At 43.2% G+C, this 22,266-nt stretch overlaps 2 protein-coding genes across 4 annotated transcripts in view; one reads left to right on the top strand and one right to left on the bottom strand.

The window, feature by feature from the left end:
• Window positions 1-6,579, bottom strand: part of LOC119947636 (integrin binding sialoprotein) — a 34,011-nt gene extending 27,432 nt beyond the window's left edge. Inside the window, exon 1 of the mRNA XM_038769223.1 lies at window positions 6,491-6,579. The gene's annotated coding sequence lies outside the window, so the exon portion shown is untranslated. The remainder of the gene's footprint in view (window positions 1-6,490) is intronic.
• SPARCL1 (SPARC like 1) overlaps window positions 1-22,266 on the top strand; it is a 110,215-nt gene that overhangs the window by 16,026 nt on the left and 71,923 nt on the right. The gene's annotated exons all lie outside the window — the stretch shown is intronic.

Below are 22,266 nucleotides of genomic sequence, written 5' to 3'. Positions count from 1 at the left end.
AGGGCACGGGCCTGGGAGTCACAAGGTTTGCTGCCATTTGTCTGCTGCATTGGGTTAGGGTACGGGCCTGGGAGTCACAAGGTTTGCTGCTATTTGTCTGCTGCATAGGGATCCGCCAAGCTAGCTCTCTTCCTCCCTTCAAGGCCCTACTGAGAGCTCACCTCCTCCAGGAGGCCTTCCCAGACTGAGCCCCTTCCTTCCTCTCCCCCTCGTCCCCCTCTCCATCCCCCCATCTTACCTCCTTCTCTTCCCCACAGCACCTGTATATATGTATATATGTTTGTACATATTTATTACTCTATTTATTTTGCTTGTACATATCTATTCTATTTTATTTTGTTACTAAGTTTGGTTTTGTTCTCTGTCTCCCCCTTTTAGACTGTGAGCCCGCTGTTGGGTAGGGACTGTCTCTATATGTTGCCAACTTGTACTTTCCAAGTGCTTAGTACAGTGCTCTGCACACAGTAAGCGCTCAATAAATACAATTGATTGATAGGGCACGGGCCTGGGAGTCACAAGGTTTGCTGCCATTTGTCTGCTGCATAGGGTTTGGGTACGGGCCTGGGAGTCACAAGGTTTGCAGCTATTTGTCTGCTGCATAGGGATCCGCCACGCTAGCTCTCTTCCTCCCTTCAAGGCCCTACTGAGAGCTCACCTCCTCCAGGAGGCCTTCTCAGACTTAACCCCTTCCTTCCTCTCCCCCTTGTCCCCCTCTCGATCCCCCCATCTTACCTCCTTCTCTTCCCCACAGCACCTGTATATATGTATATATGTTTGCACATATTTATTACTCTATTTATTTATTTATTTATTTATTTTACTTGTACATATCTATTCTATTTATTTTATTTTGTTGGTATGTTTGGTTTTGTTCTCTGTCTCCCCCTTTTAGACTGTGAGCCCACTGTTGGTTAGGGACTGTCTCTATATGTTGTCAACTTGTACTTCCCAAGGGCTAAGTACAGTGCTCCGCACACAGTAAGTGCTCAATAAATACGATTGATTGATTGAATGATAGGGCATGGGCCTGGGAGTCACAAGGTTTGCTGCCATTTGTCTGCTGCATAGGGTTAGGGTACGGGCCTGGGAGTCACAAGGTTTGCTGCTATTTGTCTGCTGCATAGGGATCCGCCAAGCTAGCTCTCTTCCTCCCTTCAAGGCCCTACTGAGAGCTCACCTCCTCCAGGAGGCCTTCCCAGACTGAACCCCTTCCTTTCTCTCCCCGTCGTCCCCCTCTCCATCCCCCCATCTTACCTCCTTCTCTTCCCCACAGCACCTGTATATATGTATATATGTTTGTTCATATTTATTACTCTATTTCACTTGTACATATCTATTCTATTTATTTTATTTTGGTACTATGTTTGGTTTTGTTCTCTGTCTCCCCCTTTTAGACTGTGAGCCCGCTGTTGGGTAGGGCCTGTCTCTATATGTTGCCAACTTGTACTTCCCAAGCGCTTAGTACAGTGCTCCGCACACAGTAAGCGCTCAATAAATACGATTGATTAATTGATTGATAGGGCACAGGCCTGGGAGTCACAAGGTTTGCTGCCATTTGTCTGCTGCATAGGGTTAGGGTACGGGCCTGGGAGTCACAAGGTTTGCTGCTATTTGTCTGCTGCATAGGGATCCGTCAAGCTAGCTCTCTTCCTCCCTTCAAGGCCCTACTGAGAGCTCACCTCCTCCAGGAGGCCTTCCCAGACTGAGCCCCTTCCTTCTTCTCCCCCTCGTCCCCCTCTCCATCCCCCCATCTTACCTCCTTCTCTTCCCCACAGCACCTGTATATGTGTATCTATGTTTGTACATATTCATTACTCTATTTATTTATTTTACTTGTACATATCTATTCTATTTATTTTATTTTGTTGGTATGTTTGGTTTTGTTCTCTGTCTCCCCGTTTTAGACTGTGAGCCCACTGTTGGGTAGGGACTGTCTCTATATTTTTCCAACTTGGACTTCCCAAGCGCTTAGTACAGTGCTCTGCACACAGTAAGTGCTCAATAAATACGATTGATTGATTGATTGATTGATAGGGCACGGGCCTGGGAGTCACAAGGTTTGCTGCCATTTGTCTGTTGCATGGGGTTAGGGCACGGGCCTGGGAGTCACAAGGTTTGCTGCCATTTGTCTGCTGCATAGGGATCCGCCAAGCTAGCTCTCTTCCTCCCTTCAAGGCCCTACTGAGAGCTCGCCTCCTCCAGGAGGCTTTCCCAGACTGAGCCCCTTCCTTCCTCTCCCCCCATCCCCCTCTCCATCCCCCCATCTTACCTCCTTCCCTTCCCCACAGCACCTTTATACGTGTATATATGTTTGTACATATTTATTACTCTATTTATTTATTTTACTTGTACTTATCTATTATATTTATTTTATTTTGTTAGTGTATTTGGTTTTGTTCTCTGTCTTCCCCTTTAGACTGTGAGCCCGCTGTTGGGTAGGGACTGTCTCTATATGTTGCCAACTTGTACTTCCCAAGTGTTTAGTACAGTGCTCCGCACACAGTAAGCGCTCAATAAATACGATTGATTGATTGGAGCTAAAGCACTGGTGTTGGGTTTGATTTTGCTGCAGGAAACGAATAGGAAAATAACTTCTCATTTCATTCTCAAGATGGGCCCATAAAAAATATGTTGATACTTCTTGCATATGGATGCCTTTTAGAATGTTGATATCATGGTCTTTTCTATCTCGGGAAACTGGGTTTTCTGTTGGCAGTACTCAAGATTCTAACTAGATTAGGCCACTGGCTCTGTGGTTGGGCTCCCATGTCTGGTTAGGACATTGAAACCACTGCTGGAATGCTCTTGGATGGTGGGAAATAGGCTGGGACCACACAATTGTTTATTTTTCTATCACAAGCCCAATAAATAACCTATGGACATTTGTTTTCTGGATGTTTTTAACTAATTTTGCTGTACATTTAATCAATCAATGGTATTTATTGAGCACTTACTATGTGAAGAGCACTGTACTATCAATTCATTCATTCAATCAATCATATTTATTAAGCACTTACAGTATGTGGAGCACTGTACTAAGCAATTGGGAGATTACAATACAACAGAGTGAGCAGACATGTTCCTTGCCAACAAGTTTGCACTCTAAAGGGGGAGACAGACATTAATATATTTATAATATGTAATTTAAAAATCTGTACAAAAGTGCAGTGGGATTGAAGGTGGGGTGAAAATCAATATTATTGAGCACTTACTATGTGCAGAGCACTGTACTAAGCACTTGGGAGAATACAATACAAGAGCATTAGCAGATACATTCCTTGCCCATAATGATATCAAATGTCCATAGGCCACAGATCCAAGTGCATTTTGTTTACCAAGTGACAAGTACAGTGTTCTGCACATGGTAAACATTCAATAAACCAGTGATTGATTGGAGTCACATTTAACTCTTAGGAGACTAGAACCCTGGGACTTCAACTTTAGTTGTTAAAAAAGGATCAGAGCAAAGGGGATATGGAACAAAACCTTCCCTTAAAAGTGAAGTGTTCTCACCTTGCAGTGACCTCATGTCACCCACATATCTTGCTTTCTCCCTCTCTCTCTCTCTCACGTTCCTTTAACAAGAGTGTGAAGATGTTTGCTCTTCCCTCCTTAGTGACTGTTTCTCCCCACTCCAGTACATACTTCATTTTGCTCATTGACCTCCTCATCAAACAGAAACTCCTAAGCACTGGCTTTAAAGTACTCCACCACTTTGCCCTCTCCTACCTCAGCTAGCTACTCTCCTACTACAATCCAGCCTGCACACTTCTCTCCTCTAATGCTAATCTTTTCACTGTACCTCTGTCTCATCTATCTTGCTGCTGGCTTGGAATGCCCATGTCCTGCCTCTGGCCTGGAACGCCCTCCCTCCTCATATCCATCATCTCCCCTACTTCGAAGCCTTATTGACGGCACGTCTCCTCCAGGAGGCCTCCCCAGATTAAGCCCTCATTTCCTTTTTTTTCAACTCCCTTCTGCGTTACCCTGACTTGCTGCCTTAATTCATCTCCACCACAGCACTTATGTACATATCTATAATTAATTTATTTATATTACAGCTTCCCGCTTTAGACTGTAATTTCATTATGGGCAGGGAATGTGTCTGTTATATTGTACTCTCCCAAGCGCTTAGTACAGTGCTCTGTGCACAGTAAGCACTCAATAAAAATGAGGGACTGACTCACTAGGAAGAAGAATTCCTGGAGTTCCCAGCCTGAACAGCTGCTAAATTTGCACACTTAGTCCTGTTTCCCCACATCCCCCAATGCAAGATGTATACTGGAGCAGCGTGGCTCAGTGGAAAGATCCTGGGCTTTGGAGTCAGAGGTCATGGGTTCAAATCCCGGCTCTGCCGCTTGTCAGCTGTGTGACTTTGGGCAAGTCACTTCACTTCTCTGGGCCTCAGTTACCTCATCTGTAAAATGGGGATTAAGATTGTGAGCCCCACAGGGGACTTCTTCTAGAAGCCTTCTAGACTGTGAGCCCCGCTTCTAGACTGTGAGCCCCTTGTTGGGTAGGGATTGTCTCTGTTGTTGAATTGTACTTTCCAAGTGCTTAGTACAGTGCTCTGCACACAGTAAGCGCTCAATAAATACTAATGAATGAATGAATGAATGGCAACTTGATCACCTTGTATCCTCCCCAGCACTTAGAACAGTGCTTGGCACATAGTAAGCGCTTAACAAATACCAACATTATTATTATTATAAAAGAATAGAAGCATGAGGGTGGGAAGAAAAGTAAGCAGTAGGCAGCATAACATACCTCCTGCTCCCTTTAACTATAAATCATTTTTGTTTTCCCACCTCGCCCATTAGGTTGTGAACCCCCCCCTTTTTTTTTGGTAGTATTGATAAGCACTTACTGTGTTCCTGGCACTGTACTAACCCCTTTGTAGATACAGGATAATCATGGTGGACACAGTCCTTGTCCCACATAGGCCTCACAGTCTTAATCCTCATTTCACAAATGAGGTAATTGAGGCAAAGAGAAACTAAGTGACTTGCCCAAGGTCACACAGCAGACAAGTGACAGAGGCAAGATTATAAGCCAGGTACTCTGATTCCCAGGCCTGGGATTTTTCCACTAGGCCACATTGTTTCCCCAATGTAGGAAGCATTCCTTGATGGTAGAGAAGGTGTGCTTTACTTGAGATTTCCCAAGTGCTTAGTTTGTATAGTGGTTTGCAGCCGGGAGCTCAATCGATACCATTGATAGACTGATACCATGATACCCAGTGGAACTCACCTGATCTATAGGTGAGAACTCTTCTATAGGGGAGAGCATGTTTGTACCTCCATTTTCATTCTTTTTGGCCTTCTATAAGGGAAAACTGGTGAAACCACCAGTGAATGCCCAGCACAAAGTGAATTCTGTGATAATAACTGTGGTATTTTGTTAGGCACTTACCATTTCCCAGCACTGTTCTCATTGCTGGGGTAGATACAAGATAATCATGTGGGACGTAGTCTAAGGGTGAGGGAGAACTGGTATTGAAGCCCCATTTTACAGATGAGAAAACAGAAGCCCAGAGAAGTTGTGTCCAAGGTTATACAGCGGGCAGGTTGTGTCCCAGTCCCAACCATTGGAATATCCTGGATTAACAATTCAACCCAGTTAAAGTCCTGACAGAATTTGGTGGAAATTGAAATAGGGGAATGAGAAAAAGTCAGAAAAGACTAAGACATTTTACTTAGTGTGTACACTTAGCTTCTGCTTATCCATTTTTCTTTATTATTTTTCAATCTAAATTTTGGGGGGTTTGCCTCACCAATGAGACCACTAGAGAAACAATGTGGCCAAGTGCGAGCCTACAATAAAAGTAAAAGCTTCTTGAGGTGCTTATAATCACAGAAAGAACAGTGATATGTCAAGTATGCCCAAGATGAAATCAATTATTAGCATATGTAATATGGTAACTTCAAGTTATCACACACAAACTGAACTCTGGCTACCCACACACTGCACCAAAGAAGATATAATTTTTTTTAAATGAGATTCAGAACCCAGTACTAGAAACATTGGCAGCTTAAATTTCAGAAAACTAAGCAACTAAACCAACAGAATTGGTTGCCACGTTGACACCTTTGGTTTTTACTCCTTGCCTTTTCCAATGGGATAAGAATCCAATCTCTAGCTTCACAGAAGTGATCCTAAACATGAAAACTTTGATTCTGACACCTCATTTGAAAACAAAACAAAGCAAAAATCAGTGCTCTATTGCTCAGGAATATGATCTATTTGTTTCAGTCGAAGGACCAAGCTAAGATGAAATGTTGGTTCTTGAGAGGCAAATATTTTCCTTGAGTAACTAGACAGTGTTTTGGAAATATCGATGCAGACCAACCAATTAAGTTAGATATCCAGATTGTACTTACTTCCCCTACCCCCATCCCACCCCAGAAATATCTCCGCTGCTTGACTTTCTAACTTTTATGTTTATTTTAGGATCTTCCATGATCTTGTTTGTCACTTGAACTCAAATTACCTGCAGGAGTTGATCTTTATCGAGCTTCTTGCTGGCATTTTCAGATCAGCTAAAATGTGGGAGGTACCCCTCTGTAAGACCTGAAATGTGAAAGTGGGCAGTAAGGGCTTTGCTCTAAAAGGCTGTTTCTGTCACATCTGCTACTTATAAATACAAAGGCTAGCTATTTATAATGTAATACATTATAAGATATATGGGTCAGCAGCCCAATCTGTTCTCTGAACCTTTTAAAAATGTTCCTTTCCTTTTGTCTTAGCTCTTGGCCAGGTTTGAAGGAGCTTTAGAGTGGGGTGAGGCAGAGTCCTGAAGGGTAGTTGTCTCATGCACCCGCTCTTGCCCAAGGTCCAATCAATCAATCAGTCATATCTGTTGAGTGCTTACTGTATGCAGAGCACTGTACTAAGCTCTAGCGAGAGTGCAATAGAACACTAGAACCGACACATTCCATGCCCACAATGAGCTTCCTGTCTAGATGAGGAGACAGACTGTGAGCCCACTGTTGGGTAGGGACTGTCTGTATATGTTGCCAATTTGTACTTTCCAAACGCTTAGTACAGTGCTCTGCACATAGTAAGCGCTCAATAAATACGATTGATGATGACAGACATTAATGAAAATCAATAACATCCTCGGGCAATCCAGGGGGTATCTCCAGAAGTTGTGGTGGTGCCAAGTAGGTTGCCAGGCCTCTGCAAAGAGTATGTGATGTCATAGCACCCCCATACCCCTCCTACGTCCCACCTGCTCAGCCTGCTTTCCCTTCCCACCTCCATGCACGTTCTGTCCCGTGTGAAAATGAAAGAGGCCCTTTATAGAGCCAAATGCAGCTAGTTACATTTATAAACCCTTTCCCTACTGCTGTTTTATTATATCTATAAATATGTTGTGCTTTTGCTGCTTAAACATTTTAGTGAGAAAATTAGTGAGGAAAAAGTAAAAAGAAAAAAATAAAAGAACCTCCTTTCTGGAAGCATATCATTCCCATCCCGAAGGGAGGGACTTGAAAGTTTGTGGATTTCTACTGCCTGAAACCAACCATTAGCAAATCAGTATGTTTCATGGCCAAATGGTTACCTCAGTGAGGCCCAGGGCAGCGGGTGTCACAACAATCAAAGGTTTCCACCACCCCAAGACCAACACCCTAAGGCACAATATTTTCTTAAGTGGCATCTGGTAACATTGTGAACCTTGATGTTTGCTGCTTAAACTGTGGTTTGAAAATTAATTTCAGGTCTGTAAATGGGTGGTGGGGTGTCTTAAAGCCTTGAGTTTGGGCACATGGAAGGTGACACTATGGTATTTTCTTTCTGTGTCCCAAAAACTTATAAAGTTATTGAGTGGTGTGACCTTTGCATTTAAGAATTTTTTTTCCATTTTTGAAAGCAGAAAACAATATTTTCATAGGCGTGCAAGATGAGTGGACGTGTTTTATTTCTTTCCCCCAGTTTTCAATGGGCGGGCTGCGGTTGTCACTTGAATAGCTTAGGTGTGTTAGTTTTGGTGTTCTGAAATGGTCCCATCCTAGAGCTATTCTAAAGTGAAACCACAATTCCAGAAATAGGCAAAAAAAACATCACATAGGCTTGTACTATGAATTTTAGAAAGAAGACTACGGTTCTGGTAAAGCACTGTTGGTGGTAAGTGGAGGTCATTCCCCCTTTCTTCTGGAAGGTGAAAACCTTCCAAAAGGGTGGGCAACATATTGATTTTAGTATAAACGGTAGTTGGGAGAGGGGAGGAAAGGGAGGCTGATGTCTTTCTCCCCACTTCTAGACTGTAAGCCTTCTGTGGGCAGGGATTGTCTCTATTGCTGAATTGTACTTTCCAAGTGCTTAGTACAGTGCTCTGCACACAGTAAGTGCTCAGTAAACGCGATTTAATGAATGAATGAATGGGAGACAGGGAGAAGGAGGATTCCTTTGTCAGGATATTTCTTGGGACTCCTTGGTTCGTCAGCATGGTGGGTGGCATGAGAAACAGCTTGGCACTCACTATTCATAACATGCTTCTGGCACCTCACCCTGACAACCACTGTGCCTCACCCTGCCTTGACCCTGAGCCTTCTGCATTGCCCAGTAAAGTCCAGCCCAGTCTCTCCGTCTTTTGACCTCAAAGAAAAATAATCATCTCCCTTTCCTTCTTCCCTGCATCCTCCTTCTCCTCTCCTCCTTCCCTCTTTCCTCCATTTATTCTTTCCCTTATTCAGTACTGTTACCTCCCCTCTTTGGGAAGGTTTTCCCTTTCAGTGGTGGGGGAAATGGAGGGAGAGTGATGGGAGCTGAACTTGAGAGGTTCTGCTGAGAAAAGGGAAGTTTCCTGATGAGGGCACAGACAAGGAAAAATGATACTGAGAAAAGAATGGAAGAAGGTTTTAGAGATCGGGACTTTAGACTTCCACTTTAATGACTGTGGACAGTTTCTCGAAACTTTCCCCAGGGACGCATCCCCACTAATGGAGACTCAGAATCGGAAATGACCGGTAGGTGCATTTTAGGTTACCAATGAAAGGATTGGTATGGTCCTGGAATAGAGGCACCTCAGTACACAAAGAGTTTGTTGTCCATGGTGGGCATCAAGTTCCATACCAAATCAAAGATCTGCAAAGCTGTGGGGAGACCAATCTTCTCCACAGTGGCAAGACCAAGATGCAACACAGAAGGAACATTAAGTTATTGGGGTCGCCTAAGAGTCATAACAAATGGAATGAGCCAGGCTCAATATCAATAAATAGGAGCAATGGTAAGGGAAATAGCTGATCATAAAAGGAGAACTAGCAATCATAGGTGCCCACTCCATAGGGTCAATTACATGTTGCCCCCATGGGGTTGGCATTGAGGTAGGTGAAGCCACAGATTATGGGCAGGGTGACATCTGAAGCGAATGGGAGCTGGGTAGTGACCAGAGATGGAGCCAAGATGGTAGTCCCACCTCTTGCCAATTGCTAGCAAGAGGAGGAAGATGACACTCCCAGTTCCTGGCCCCCTTAAATCACCACCCCTAAGCTCATCCTAATATTCAAATTGAAAAGTTGGGAACCTTGTTACAGTATCTTAGTATGAGTAAATAGGGCCAAGGCTGGCTTGGGTTACTTTGGTTCAACAGGAACTATGGAAAGCAGCTGAGCCAAAAGGCAAAACATGAAAAGAGAGAAGAGGCACCCTAGCCAAAATGGTGCCCTAAATAACTGTCTAGTTTACTGTCTAGTCCTTAATAGAACAAGCTAATTATCTGCTTTGTAAAGTCATTGAGGTTCCTAAATCATGAGTCGCAGGCTACCTTGGCATACACTGGTCCATAATATCTGAACAATCTATTCTCATGTTAGATCCGGCAGTGACTGAGGAGACAGTCAAAAGATTGACACATGTGGGACTTTTCTCTTAGGTGAAGCAGCACCGTGTCTCTCGAAGGTCAGGGAAAGTATGTCTTGCTTCTGTTTTACTCTCCCAAACAGTACAGTGCTTCTCATGCAATAGCCATCCAGCAAATGCCACTGATTGAGTGATTGTCTGGAATGCATTCCACTCATCTTCATTAGCCCAAGATCCTCCTCTTCTTCGAATCTCTGCCAAAGACCTGTCCCCTCCTGGTGTCCCTCTTAAACCAACTCCATTTGACCTAGCATTTTAATCACCAAAGCTCCCCACCCCACTCCATCTGCTAGCCTTTGTGAGCCCCTGTAAATATAAACATCTGTTCCTGTGTAATTTGAATGCTCCTTTTTTATTTTTCCCCTGTTTCCTTCACAAAAGTGTAGGGTCCAGAAAGCAAGGATCTGACTGGCATCCTCATTTTGTAATTCCCCACGGGATCCAGTAAGCTCAGTAAGTACTATGAATGACCTCATTCATCCAGAGGAGACCACAGACATTTCCACTAAAAAATCGTCCATTTGATAGTTGGTTACTGAAAAACAGGTGCTCACCTGAAGAGAGGTTTGTGTTCCATTTCTCTCATCTTATCCAGTACTTGGAGGGTGATCTTTCAAAGAATAGAATGAGCCCCTCCAAATTGAGAGTGTTGTCTGAAAATGGATAATCAAAAGTCTGATGTAACTCTGACATCTGGCCCGGTGCTTGATCTACCATTGCGGCATCCGGAATCTGGTAGTCTGTGTTTATAGCGCTTAAGTTGTCATATTTGGGGTTTCAGAAAGCTCAGCCCATGAGAGCCTTTATCCTTCAGACTTGACCTGTCCTGGTTGGCCCAGCCTGTTTGGAGAAATCCCATCAGTTTCTGGGATTGGCCTTGTGGTTGCCTCAGTGACTCAGTAAGTTGTCTGACTAGCCCACGGTCCCTTTTTCCAAGGAGAACCACACGATGGCAAAACTCTGTGGTTAATAAGCTTCCTTCTCATCGTGGGAATTCATTTCTGACTTGAGATGAGGCAGAACTCCTGTTCCTTAGTGACTAATGACCAACTCCTTCTTTCAACAAAAGAAAATCAAAGTATAAATCACTTGAACAGTGGGCATTTGGAATAAAACTGGATGCCAAATCTCATTTAAACCAAGTCAGATGGCCTCACAGATGTAGCTGGGTTATACAATTGCAAATTACAAGATCAAGTCAATCAATCAGGGGTATTTATTGACTACCCACTTGTGAAAAGCCCTATATATCCTAAGCACTTAGCAAAGTATAATAGAGTTGGTAGGTATAGTCCTGGTCCTCAATTTTGCAGGGGTCACAAGCATTTTTTTGAGTTTTGAAGGTAAAATTTACTAAAACAATATGTTCTTTCTTCTTTAGGTTAAGCATTTCTGACCCTTTTGCTTTGTGAGCATCTTGTCCAGATCTATGGCGTTTGGACTTCGAGTAACCCAACAGAAAGGCAGATGGGTGGAAAGGGTCTGGCCTGTGAGCTGCCCTTTAACATTACATATAGAATATTATTTATTGTTGTTAGTACAATAATAAATTCCATCACTAGAATGCTGGTGTCCCTGTACGATGTACAAATTTTGTTTTATAGACAATCTGGTCTTGGTCAGAGTGGACATTTGCTTGAATAATTTTCATACTGTAGAATTAAAAATCTTTTGACTAAAGGCATAAAACCCCAAATGGAAGCTAATAAAAACCCTTCCCCAAAAAGATATAACATTTTGGTAGCTCAATGGACCATCAATTCAGTCAGAAATCCTTCTTACTAACGTTGCTTCTGTTCAAACACTTATTCTTGCCTGGGGCTTGGACTGGTTGGGATCAAGCCAGTTCAGATGTGATAGTTGACCCCCAAAATTGCTGTCTCTTCCCTTAGTGGTGATTTAATCTAATGACAAATAACAGTGTCTATTTTCTCTCCTGTCTATATGGTATGGTTTACTTATCGGTATAGTGGTGGTGGTTATTGCTGTTCTTCCTGAGACATGGTAAAAGGAATAACTTGTTCGTAACATTCAACTCACATTTCTCAAGATTGTGCTAATTTTAGCGAGATAATTCTGCTCTCCTGAAAACTGTGGGATGTGATCCCAATCTGATTTTCAAAGCGCTACTCATGAACTAAAGTTAGTGGGGTATGGAAATAAGAGATTCAGAAAGCTTTTCCCAGTTGTTCACTTTGTGGTAGAGGAGGCACCTGTGTTGTATTCCCCTGCCTCTGTACAGATTCTCCTTTGCATTTGACCTTTGCCCGCTTTGGGACCTCAGTGACAGGAGCTGTGCTCAAACATGTAGCATCACACTGCCATGACTTGGTAGACCCTCAAATGGAAGAGGGGCTGCCAAGTGGTACTCAGTGATTCTTGACCAATCTTCCGCTCCAGGTTGGGTGGAATTTCCTGTAGTGGGGATGGAATATGAATGACTATGGCTACATGGAGTTAGTTGTTTGGATCCTTATTAATAATAACAATACTTATTAAGTGCTTACTAGGGGCCAAGAGCTGTTCTAAGCACTGGGGTAGTTACAAGTTAATCAGGTTGGACACAGTCCCTGTCCCACATGGGGCTCACGATCTTAATCCCCATTTTACAGATGAGGTAACTGAGGCAAAGAGAAGTTAAATGACTTGCCCAAGGTCACACAGCAGACATGTGGTGGGAGCCTGTGTTCTATCCACTGAGCCATGCTGCTTCTCTAGCTCCTTGGGGAGCTACAGATCCCAAATTGCCACTTCCTTCCAGCCTCCTACCTCTTTGCCCCTCCCCAGCCACTGCAGCTAAACCACATGCACCTTTCACACAATTGGAGAGGTGAGCTCAATGCGTTACCTAATTTAGGGCAAGGATTGTTCACTCGCATCTGCCATTTTCCTGGTAGTCACTTAAGCGCCTTCGTGACCAAGGGAAACGTCCAATTTCTGAGCTGAGACACACCTGCACAGAGGGGGTCATTACATCGAACTCATGGTGTAATGAGTATAACTCATGGTGCAACTCGTGGAATAGGCCATCATTATTTTATTGAAAAATGAAGGTTTGGATAGAGCAGATTTAGGCTATCATAAAATGAATTATTCCTCTGCATGCCATGGCAGTTTCTAATGAGGGAGAACGAATTGTTGTCACCATTCAGTTATGCACCTCTATGTTGCTTTACCAAACTTTTGCTATGGCTCCTGCATTTTTGTTGTTGTGTTGTACTCTCCCAAGTGCTTGGTACAGTGCTTTGCACACAGTAAGTGCTCAAATAGGATTGAATGAGTGAATAATAATAATAATGATAATAATAATAATAATGGCATTCATTAAGCACTTACTATGTGCAAAGCACTGTTCTAAGCACTGGGGAGGTTACAAAGTGATCAGGTTGTCCCATGGGGGGGCTCACAGTCTTAATCCACATTTTACAGATGAGGAAACTGAGGCCCAGAGAAGTGAAGTGACTTGCCCAAAGTCACACAGCTGGCAATTGGCAGAGCCGGGATTTGAACCCATGACCTCTGACTCCAAAGCCCGGGCTCTTTCCACTGAGCTACGCTGCTTCTCCATGAATTTACTGAGTGCCTATTGTGTGTGCAGAACACTGTACTAGGACCTTGGGAACAAGCAAACATGAAAGATGAGATTCCTGTCCTTGCAAAGCTGTGAAAGCTAAAAAGAGGATATGGGATAAAGTAGGCATATTTTGGCAAATATCAAGTAGTTAACAGAGACAAAAAGAGATTTATTAACTCAATGCAGATTGGGAAATAGGCAGGGGGATTCATAAGAAAAAGTAACTGGTCTGGACTATGGTTTTTTTTCCTCTGAGTTATATTGCCTGGGTAGATATAATCGGAAGCTGCCATCAGCGTGGGTATTCATTGTGGAGAAATTCATGAGACAGGCAAGAGGGCAGTCTTCATTATATTTTGCCTTAGTTATTTCTGTGTTTTCCTTTGATTTGATATTGGAAGCCCAGCACCATCAGCTCTTCTCCGTACCCGATGCAATCTTAAACAGTTTCAAATGTCCCCCAGGTACACTCAGCAATTTTGCAGTTCTGTAGTTCATAAAAAATGTTGTTTGGCAATGTGCAATGGTCCCTGAATTCCCATCATATCTTTAAGGGAAGACTGTGTGTCAGCTATAGTCCAAATTAACTGTCTTGTGTAGAGCAGAGTATGCCTATGTTTTGGCCAACATTTCCTCTAGACTGTAAGCTCACTGTGGGCAGGGATCATGTCTACCAACTCTGCTGTACTCTCCCAAGCGCTTAGTGGAGTGCTCTGTACACAGTAATTGCTCAATAAATAGGATCGATTGATTTCTATGTAATGTTAGAATCCTATCATTCTCCCACCCAGCCATCAGCTTCTTCTTGTCCTCCAACAATTCTGCGGCTGTCTCTCAGAACATTGACAATTTTGGGTACATAATACATGCTTCTGGGACGTGGCGTTTTTTAAGAAGGTTAAAAAACATAATGTACTTGTTTCTGCTATTCTTAACATCACCTCCCCCAACCCCCAAAACCACTCAGTACAAACAACCAGACCAACCCTGTCCGGGAAGATCAGTTTTAGAAAGCAGGAAGACACTATAGCTGGTGCTGCATATATGAAAAATATGCTATCTCAGCCTGAAGTGTGGAGGAGTCTTTCAAGATGTTGATTCTCTGAGGGATCATAACTTACCCTAAGCTGATGAAGAGATTTTAAGAGGTTTCAATCAATAAAAAAAATCCTGAGTCCACCTTGTCTGACCTAGTTTCCCAACCTGGAGAGAAACATAGTACTTAAAATTTCAAGTACTGATTTTTGGGCACACTATGGTGTTTAATTACAATTATGAGGAAAAAAAAGCAAAACACACAGCTTCTTATGTCCCTAAAATTTTCCCCCTCTTGCCACAAGCATTTGGTTCTGTTTGCCAAATAAAAAAGGAGCAAAAATAGTGATGACATTTTAAAAATAAACACTGAAAATTCTGGGCAAAAAATAGTCACTTGCGAACTGAGCAACTTGCTTAATGCTCCCAGCAAACAAGAAGAGACACATCTCACCAGCTTTTCCTTAGAGGGATCCTGAGTCTTTTGGAAAGAAATGACCCTATTCCATGTACACTTATTACTATGTTTGCTGGTCAACGTTACAATTTTCTTTAGAATTTTTTTAAAGTAGATATTGATATTGTAGGTCAGTGAGACAGTTATGGCTTTTTCTGACTTAGTAGAGCTTTCTCCCTCCTGGGCATAGAAAGCTGTCCCAATGCTCTTTCCTTAATCTGGCCATTAATAGTATTTATTGAACACCTACTGCTTGTAGAGCACAGTACTAACAGAGTAGAAGGATGAGCGGAGCTTCAAAGTCCAGTGGAAAAAGCATGGGCCTGGGAGTCAGAGGATCTGGGCTCTAATCCTGCCTCTGACACTTGTCTGCTGTTTGACCTTGGGCAAGTCAGTTAACATCTCCGGGACTCAGTTCCCTCATCTGTTAAATGGGGATTAAGACTATAAACCCTATGTGGGACATTATGTCCAATCTGATTATTTTTTCTCTACCCCAACATTTAGTACAGTGCCTGGCATGTAGTACTGGTACCCCAGGAGCCATCTAATAATAATAATTGTGGTATTTGTTAAGTGCTTACTAAGTTTCAAGCACTGTACTAAGTTCTGGGGTAGATAGAGAAGCAACGTGGCTCAGTGGAAAGGGCATGGGCTTTGGAGTCAGAGGTCATGGGTTTAAATCCCGGCTCCACCACTTGTCAGCTGTGTGACTTTGGGCAAGTCACTTCACTTCTCTGGGCCTCAGTTACCTCATCTGTAAAATGGGCATGAAGACTGTGAGCCCACTGTGGGACAACCTGATCATCTTGTAACCTCCCCAGTGCTTAGAACAGTGCTGACACATAGTAAGGGCTTAATAAATGCCGTCATTATTATTATTATTATTACAAGATAAATTAGGTCCCACATGGGGCCCACAGTCTAAGTAGGAGAAAGAACAGGTATTGAATACTCATTTTAGGGATGAGGAAATCAAGCAATCCTATCTATTGAGCGCTTACTATGTGCAGAGCACTGTACTAGGTGATTGGGAGAGTACAATACAGCATAATTAGCAGACACGTCCCCTGCTCATAATGAACTTATGGTACAGAGGGGAAGATAGACATTAATATGAATAAATAAGAAATTTATAATATATAATTTAAAGATCTGTATATAAATGCTGGAAGGTTGGGAGTGGGGTGAATATCAAGTGTCCATAGGTCACGGATCAAAATGCATAGAAACTGAGGAAACAGACACTGAGAAATTAAATGATTTACACAAGATTGCATAGCAAACAAGTGACAAAGCCTGGATCAAAAGCCAGGTCATCTGACTTCCAGGATCGTGCTCTTTCCATTAGGCCATGCTGCTTCTCATCTGTGGCCATTGCTCATTTTAGAACCAGTTTTGCTCTAGTTTGGGGTAGATGTTTTTCAAACATTCAACAATTTTCGCCTTTTTATATCAAACTTTCTGGTCCTGAAAGTACTAAGGAAAGGACCTACATCAGAAATTCCTTCAGGAGCTTCTGTGAAAGCAAATCAATCTCGTCTTTTTGTTGTTGTTGCTCTTTTTCTAAGGAGGAGCCAAAGGGGAAAAATCTGGAAAAAGCCCCCTTTGAAATCACATTCCTGTGGTATTGCCTTACAAAAATGAACTTCACAGTAAAAGAGAAAATGGAAAAGGAGAAAGTGGGCATCTTCAAGAGCAAACAGAAAATAAATAGGGATCATTTTTATTATATTTTTCTAGGTGTGTTTCATTCCCGGCTGAGCTGTTTGGGGAAACATACCAATATAACTCTCGTGGGCACTCCTGTGTTTTCAACGGTCCTCAGCCATGAGGGATGAGGAGGAAGGTCCTGAAGAGATGCCAGTCTGGAAACCCTTTACACCCTTCAGGGTTAGTTTGGATGTAACTTTAGCTTCCATAGATTCTTCCCTCTGGGAGAGGGAGCAGAGGGCTCACCCCAGAGCAATTTCAAATTGCTTTTTGGTTTGTTTCTAATGGTATTTGTTAAGCCCTTCCTCTTTGTCAGGCATTGTACTAAGTGCTGGGGTAGATACAAGCTAATTAGGTTGGACACAGTCCCTGTCCCACATGGCGCTCACGAGAGCAGGTATTGCACCCCCTTTTTGCAGATGAGGTCACTGAGGCCCAGAGAAGTAAAGTGACTTGCCCAAGGTCACACAACAGACAAGTGGCGGAGCTGGGACTAGAACCGAGGTCCTTCTCACAGGGCTGTGCTCTATCCATTAGGCCATGCAGCTTCTCTACAAGCAATAATTGCTTTTTCTAATCTAGTTTCTTTTGTGAAACATCAGCAAGGAAAGTATCCATTAATTCATTCATTCAATTGTATTTATTGATCACTTACTGTGTGGAAAGCACTGTACTAAGCACTTAGGAGAGTACACTGTAGCAATAAACAGTCACATTCCCTGCCCACATTGAGTTTACAGTCTAGAGGAGGAGACAGACATTAGTATGAATAAATCAATGAAAAGTAGTGAAAATAGAAGGATGGAGTAGACTACGTTTCCAAATCTGATGAAAGCATTATCTTATATGTTATCAAAGTTTTATTAATTGGCAGTCAGACGGTGCTGGCAGCTCTTTTATTGATTCAAAAAGCACATAAATGACCTTACTGCGGTAATGGACAGGACATCTCGCTGTCCCACTGCACAAGACTCTGCTTCCCTGCCATAAAATATTTTAGTTAAGGAGGAAATCTGTTCAGTGGACAGTAACCTCCTCTGGATTCAGATTGGGGTTAGGGAAGCTGTGTGGCCTGATGGAAAGAGCGCAGGCCTAGGAGTGCTAGGACCTGGGTTCTCATCGCAGTTCTGCCACATACCTGCAGTGTGACCTGGGGTAAATCACTTAACTTCTCTGTGCCTCAGTTCCTTCATCTGCAAAATAGGGATTGAATACATGTTCTCCCTCCTACTTAGACTGTGACTAATCACTATCACTATGACTTTTCCCAAAAAAATCTGAAAATGGTGAAAATAAACTCCTTTGGGCCTCTAAATCCCAGCAAAGGCATAATGAAAAGTATCACTGAAGGAGAAGAAATTTTTTGTAGTTCCCATTTCTTCCACATTGCACTAGTGTCCATCATTCACTGAATGGAATTGCTTCTAAAATGAGCAATGACCACAGATGAAAAGCAGCATAGCCTAATGGAAAGCCCACGAACCTGGGAGTCCAGAGGAGCTGGCTTCTAATCCTTTGTGTATGTAGCTATAATTCTGTTTATTCTGATGGTATTGACACCTGTCTACTTGTTTTGTTGTCTGTCTCCCTTTCTAGACTGTGAGCCTGTCGTTGGGTAGGGACTGTCTCTGTATGTTGCCAATTTGTACTTCCCAAGTGCTTATTACAGTGATCTGCACACAGTAAGTGCTCAATAAATATGATTGAATGAATGAATGAATGGTTCTGCCACTTGTTTGCTGTGCAATCTTAGGCAAACCACATAACTTCTCAGTGCCTCAGTTTCCTCATCTGTGAACTGGGGATTCAATGCCTGTTCTCCCCTCTATTTAGACTGTGCATGTAGGACAAGGACAGTGTCTAACCTGATTATCTTGTATCTACTCCCGCATTTAGTACAGTGCTTGGCATATAGTAGAAGCAGCGTGGGTCAGTGGCAAGAGCCTGGGCTTTGGAGTCAGATGTCATGGGTTCAAATCCCGGCTCTGCCAATTGTCAGCTATGTGACTTTGGGCAAGTCACTTAACTTCTCTGTGCCTGTTACCTCACCTGTAAAATGGGGGATTAAGACTGTGAGGCCCCCGTGGGACAACTTGTCCACCTTGTAACCTCCCCAGCGCTTAGAACAGTGCTTTGCATATAGTAAGCACTTAATAAATGTCATTATTATTATTATTAGTTAGTAAATACCACAATTATTATTATCATTTATTCTATCTTCTTTGTGACTTTTCAAGGAGCTGTTTAAATGGGAAGCAGAATGTTATAGTGGAAAGAGCCCAGGCCTGGGAGTCAGAGGACCTGGGTTTTAATCCCAACTCTGCTCCTTACCTTCCATGACACCTTGGGCAGCTCGTTTAACTTCTCTGTGGTTCAGTTACCTCATCTGCAAAATGGGGATTCAATACCTGTTCTTCCTCCTCCTTAGCCTGGGTGCCACATGTGGGACCTGATTGTCTTGAATCTATCACCACACTTAATACGGTGCTCAGCACGGGGTAAGTGCTTAACAAATACCATAATTATTATTGCTATTATTCTTGCTGTGCTCTCACACGCCTCCTCCTGAGTCTGGAGCCAGTGTGTTTCTGAATGTTTGTTGAGGCCCTTCAGTGTGCTGGGCGCTGTGGGAGCCATTCACTGGCAGCAGAAGGTAGGGAGGGTGGTGTACTGTGGTTTTACACAGCCCTTCACTTCCAATAGGAGAAGGATAAAAGTAGCTAAATGCTGTCTGGAGTATTTTCAAGTCAAGTCATTTAATTGCCTGGATAATCTTTTTTTATTTTCTGGGTTGCAACTGTGTACATTAGGAACTGGCAGAAAAACCCACACTTAATGGGTAAAAGAGAAAGGGTGGTGGGGGGGGGCGCGCGCACACGCTAGATTGTGAACTCCCAGAGACAGAATCCACATCTAATTCCCATCTGTATATTCCCTCCTTCCACTTAGGACAGTGCCTTGCACACAGTAAGTCCTTAGTAAATGCTACTACAACTTATACACTACTAGAGGAACAAGAAAAGGTACAGATTGGTGGTCACTGATGGTACTCACAAATATCAAACTCAGAGATCCTGGTGACTTCACGTGAATTAAGGTGGACTCAGAGCATAACATAATGTTGTCATAATCACCATTTTGTAGAAATACACTGTGTTCACCCCAACCTAGAGTGTTTCTGAGAGGGGACCCTTGACTGCACCCTAACCTCTCTTGTCTGGAGCCTCCATGTGACCCTCCCAGGTCACTCTTGAAGAGGGGGGCTGCTCCTGAGCCACCAATTGAGAAAGTGTTGAAAATAGAAATATCGCACAAAGGGGCCCGATACTGTGACAGCTGAAAACCCTTGAGTTTGTTATAAAATCAGCCGACTATCCTAGATCCAGTCCCACATTCACCTACTCAATTTAGACTTACCCTTACAACCACACAAGCATACATCCCCTTCACTCAGGTCCAAATCCACCCACCCAGATGCATGCACCCTCATTTTGACACCCACACTCACACAATGCAACTCTTTCTCACACTCTTCTTAGGGAGTCACTTACCATGTCAGTTGCCCTCAGCTTAGAGCGGGGCCCATTCCACTTTGATTTTTCCCAGATCTGATGTTCTATTGCTTGGAAGTCCTCAGAAAACTACTTATCACCCATCTTTCTGCACTGACTCTGAGGATTTTCTGTTTATCTAAACCCTGGGACGAGAGAGAGAGAGAGAAAGAGAGAGAGAGAGAGAAACCTACCTTGTAGCTAACAGTGAGATATTTCGAGAGTACCATTAGCGTGAAGAACCAATCAGACTCATTTTGAGTGGCTGACTGTCTCAGCATTACAAAATAATTAGGTGAATTCCTACCTCTTTCTTTTCCACTTTCAATCCACTCTTAAATCTGAAGGGAGCTGGCCTTCATAACTCCTTACTGTATAGCTGGGATAGGATTATGGGGGAAAGGTTGAAAGGAAGAATCTCTGCCTGTCTCCTCATCCCCACACCCATGAGGGAACAGCCCTGCTTGTCCTTGCTGTTTCTGAGTCAGGAGCCCCAAGGGAGGGTGTAGGCTGGGGAGGGAGCAAAGAGAATAGTAAATGGAGTAATCAGAAATAATGACCACCCCCTTATGTTTCTGAAGCTTAACAAAGATACTCCTTTACCAGAGTCCCAAACTCCACTAGCATCCAATAATAATTGCAGTATTTGTTACATGTTTACTGTGTGCCAAGCACTGAACTAAGCTGGGGAAGGTCGGGCGCAGTGCCTGTCCCTCATGAGACTCACAGGATAACAAGGAAGGAGTGCCCGTTGTACATATGAGCTAACTGGGACATAAAGAAGTTACGGTCACAGAGCAGGCACGGAGTGGATCCGGGATTAAAACCCAGGTCTTTTAACTACCAGGCCTGTTCTCTTTGCACTAAGCCACACTGCTTCCCCCGCCACCCCACAAACACACACCAGAAAAGAATTGGACAGTAGTAATATAGTATTTACTGAGCACCTACTAAGTAATTGAGAAATATGACAGAAGCACAAGATGTGTTCCCTACCCACAAGTAGTTTGAACCCAGAGGAGGGTCTAAACTGTAAAGTCGTAGTGGGCAGGGAATGTGTCTGTTATATTGTACTCTCCCCAGCACTTAGTTCGGTGCCCTGCACACAGTAAGCACTCAATAAATATGATTGACTGACATGCAACTATCTGATATATTTCATTTATACATATATATATGTATATATATATATGTATATGTATACACAAGTGCTGAGAATGGATAGAAGTTCAAGAAATGACTGAAGGGCTGAGATGACTTGGGATGCTGATAATCAGGGAAGATTTGTAGGAGGTGGGATTTTAGGAGGGGAGGGTTAAGGTTTGTGTGGGAGAGGGAGTTCCAGACCCTGGTGGGCAAGGTGAGAGTGGGGTAGAGCAGGGTCAAGGAGCTGCCTGAGGGGTGATTTCCCTCTCAACACTGCCTGGGAGAGCATTGCTAATTGCCACCTAAATGGAAAAGGGAGGGACAGGATTATTTCATTTAGGCAGGGCTGGAACTGGTAAGGCCTCACCTAGCCTGGCAAAAACCACCTGTGTCTGCAAATAAACTTCAGAGAATACAGGGCTTTCCCAGTCTAGAGGCAAAGCAGTGCCACAGGTTTCCCAAGTGTGATGGCAAATGTCCTGCTAAATCTGTGTAGTAAGCAGTGAATTATCCTAATACAACAGGTTTTCTCTTTCTGTGAAAGGACAATTTGAAAATTCTTGCCCTAATAAAATATATCAGCAAATAGAATAGGCTAACTCTTTATCTCTGGGAATCCCCTGAAACTAGGGAATAATCTTAAAGAGGCCGTTTCCTTCAGTATATTCCAAACCAAAATGCCCAGGGAGATGCATACTCTTTTCATCCAGCTGCTCAAATCAAAGATTAGCAGGGGGCTGTAAAAAGTTACACTTCGCAGAAGTTTTGAATAATTCTTACATTTCTTGGAAGAGAAGAATGTGGACAAAACCCGTAAACTGTGTCTCTTCCGTCGGTGTCCTGGGCTGCTTTCTCTCACTTAAAATCACTAGATTTGTGTGTAATGATGGATGTAGCCTGAGCAACTGCGCCCCTTGGTGGCTCTCACT

This window comes from Tachyglossus aculeatus, chromosome X5, assembly GCF_015852505.1.
Source record: "Tachyglossus aculeatus isolate mTacAcu1 chromosome X5, mTacAcu1.pri, whole genome shotgun sequence".
In the NCBI taxonomy this organism is placed as follows: Eukaryota; Metazoa; Chordata; class Mammalia; order Monotremata; family Tachyglossidae; genus Tachyglossus; species Tachyglossus aculeatus.
Note: the sequence above shows the minus strand (reverse complement) of the source record. Positions and strands in the feature narration are given on the sequence as shown.